This window comes from Monopterus albus, unplaced genomic scaffold (assembly GCF_001952655.1).
Source record: "Monopterus albus unplaced genomic scaffold, M_albus_1.0 scaffold9.1, whole genome shotgun sequence".
NCBI classification, from domain to species: Eukaryota; Metazoa; Chordata; class Actinopteri; order Synbranchiformes; family Synbranchidae; genus Monopterus; species Monopterus albus.
The window spans coordinates 3,047,290-3,050,828 of NW_018127889.1; positions in this window are offsets into that span (position 1 = coordinate 3,047,290).

Below are 3,539 nucleotides of genomic sequence, written 5' to 3' on the forward strand. Positions count from 1 at the left end.
TCCCCGTGCTAATGCGTGTGCGCGTGCACGCGAGTAGTCTACAGTAGAGGGATTTAAGATTATAGCCATCTGTTTGACCAGGATGTTCTTTGCCACTAAACAGACCTTTCCAGTGGAAAATATTTAAATTTGTCATGGCAGAAAAATCACAGGTGTGCAACTGATAACATGGCTGTATTCCATTAATAATGGGGTTTTCAGCCATTTAAAAAACCTGCAGCTAAAAGACATGAGCGAAGATAGACACCCTTAGGTCTGTGTCCTTTAGGAGACACATCCTTTAGATGTTTTGACACAATCATCTCAAATCAGAGAGAACAGTCAGCTGACTAATCTGCTCAGATGTAAATCATCTGGTTACAGCTGCCTCTGGTGCATTTTATTCAATGGCAAAATCTGTGTTTCATTTTGATATGGTCACCTAAAAATTGATAAAAGACCAGTATAAGGTGCAGCCTCTCCTATTGTAACAGGTGAAGTAAAATATGTTGATGAAGTAGCTCTCTTAAAAACCCCCGTTTGGGAGTGGACACTGAGCACATAAAAACCTGAAAGCATCTTCAACAATCTTAACCCACTGTTTTTTAATATTTCTGAGCATAAATCAGGGCAGATAGAGCAATATTGTCTCAACTGAAAAGGGGAACTGTCATCCATGCATAACATCAGGCTGATAACAGAGCCACCAATTGCTGGCTAATAATGCGTCTGCATGGGTCTGTGAGTCAGGCATTATTCATGCTCTCCACTTAATGTACAAAAGTTCAGCCTGTGTGCTGCTTTGTAAAGAGGGGCTGCAGTAGCCTGAAATATGACAAAAGAAACATGGAGGATTTTTTTCTGCAAGTGTTGCATGTTGTGCAAGACTTTTGGTAACCAGCCAGTCTTGATTCAGCCAGTCAAAACACAGTTGGCGTTCTTCTTTCACGCTGCTTCAACACTATGCCCACCAGTCTAATCTGACCAAAAATAGGGAGAAATGTTTGCAAAAATCCCAAGAAGTCAAACACAGCTCATCCATTTCTCTGTTATTGAACAGTGTATGTTTTGATTTGTGTTTGCACATGCCAGACTGTATCACTGACAGTGACAGAGGCCAGAGCCCGCGAAAACTCAGCTCTCTGTGTGTGTGTGTGTGTGTGTGTGTGTGCGCGCCTGTTTATAACCATTATTATGTGCACACATGTGTGAGCTCTCTGTTATTGAACAGTGTATGTTTTGATTTGTGTTTGCACATGCCAGACTGTATCACTGACAGTGACAGAGGCCAGAGCCCGCGAAAACTCAGCTCTCTGTGTGTGTGTGTGTGTGTGTGTGTGTGTGTGTGCGCGCCTGTTTATAACCATTATTCTGTGCAAACATGTGTGAGCCCTGTGCGTTTGCTGTCAGTGTGTATGAATGAGGAGGTGTTGGGTGAGGGACTAGATAGAGATGCCAGTATGAGGCGGACAGCAGCAGACTGTGTGTGTTTGTGTGTGTGTGTGTGTGTGTGTGTGTGTGTGCGTGTCTGAACCAGGCACCAGGAAAGCTGTCCCCATCTCGGCTGGGGCAGAGACTTGGTCATTCGGGGTCGGTGACTTACTTTGGCCCTTCTTCCTTACACACACAAATGCACACCAACACCCACACACACCGAGGCTAGTAGTCTCCTGGCTCCAGGAAGAAGACTTCAAATGGAGAAGCAGGAAAACCCAAGAAGCAGAATACCCTGTCAACATGGGCCAGCAGAGGCCAGGGACACACACACGCACACACACACACACACATACGTCACTTCTTGGTATTTGTCACTGCCATGTTTTGCAAACTAAGCAGAAAGTGTTCATCCTATTCATCCTCTCACCATCCGCTCCTGCTGACCTCACCTGTTTATCCTGTTTTGTTTTGTTTTTTCAGATCTGATTGATCATGGATCGACTCATGTGATAAATGATAATGTTCAAACAGTGCTAATCAATGTTAACTCATTGTGCATGAAGTGGCCTCCGATTACATCTGACCTCTCCTGAGTTTTTGTCCTTTTTGCATTTTTTTAATTTCAGTTTTTAAGTTTGACAGTTGTTTGATAAATCGACTTTAGTGACTTCACTGAGTCAGAGAGTTAAACTGACATTTTACAGTAACTAAGACAGTATGAGCACATAACACACTAAAACCTAGACATTTATTCCATCAACTAACAGAATAATACATGATCTGTTGTGAGTGAGACTGGTTTCTGGCTTCTCACTGCTTATCTACACCATGTTCCTTACAAGTGATGTCACAATGGCATATTAGCATTAATGTACAGTATATCATAATATTCAGTTATAATTTATGATGCATTATTGTGTACATCACATTTAATGTTGCAGCTGGTAAAGGGAGAGCTAGTTTTACAGTATACAGTATGTTTATAATTTGAAACGCTTTACATACTGCTGGGTAGCTTGTGAATTTTCCAACAGAGATCAATAAAGTCTTATGATTAAAAATGTAATTTCTGTATTAATCTGGTTCTGAATACTAACTAGTGAATAAAGTTATAAAAATAAATGTAGTGGAGTAAAAAAAAAACAATAATTACCTCTAAAAGGTAGTAAAGTGAAAGTATGAAGCAGCACAAAATGAAAATATTCAAAGTGCACATACCTCAAAATTGTACTAAAGTACTTTACCTGAGTAAATGTACTAAGTTACTTTCAACCACTGCTTTTAGAAATAATATTTTCTCTAAGTCATCTTGATAAATGAAGTTGTTTTAGAGATAGTTTTCAGTAGGTTTATTGTAAAAAAGACCATCCCGATTGTATTTATCATGAGCTTCTTTACAAATAAAATCACAACTATTAGAGAAAAAATTGGTCGGACCACTCCCACAGCTCTCGCAGATGTGCCATCTACTACAATGGCTTTAGAAACATCTGTAAGACCTCATTTATACTTGGACTACTTCTCCCCTATAGATCTCTCTGAGTTGACCTCAACAATTGCTTCATCTAAATCATCAACATGTCTCCTGGACCCCATCCCGACCAGGCTGCTCAAAGACGGCTTGCCCCTAATCAACACATCCATACTAGATCTGATTAACCTCTCTCTATTAACAGGCTATGTGTCATGATTCGGTCCAGCTTTTATTTTGACGTTGCTTCCTGTTTTTGTTTTCACCTTAGTTTCGGTCTTTTTACGTTCTTCATCACTCGCATTAGTTTCGCCTGCTCCTTATTGTTTATACCTCTATTTAGGCAGCGTCCTCCCACAACGGCGCTGCCAGATTGTTCTAGACCGCAGCTCTGACTCTCCAGCTTTCCTTCGGTTTTGTATCTTGTGTTTCTGACCCGGACTGTTACCTTGGTATATTCGTTTCTGCTTTGCCCTCTTGTCTCAGACTGCCACAGTGTATGATATCGGACTTCCCTCTGGACTACGTATTTTGGATCACCTCTGTTGGATGTGTTTGCTGGCTCTGACCTCAGACTGTTAATAAGGACATGTGAGTTTTGTGTTTTCACCGTGTCTTGTATGTTTTTCTTTCGTTCGACGTTATACACTTC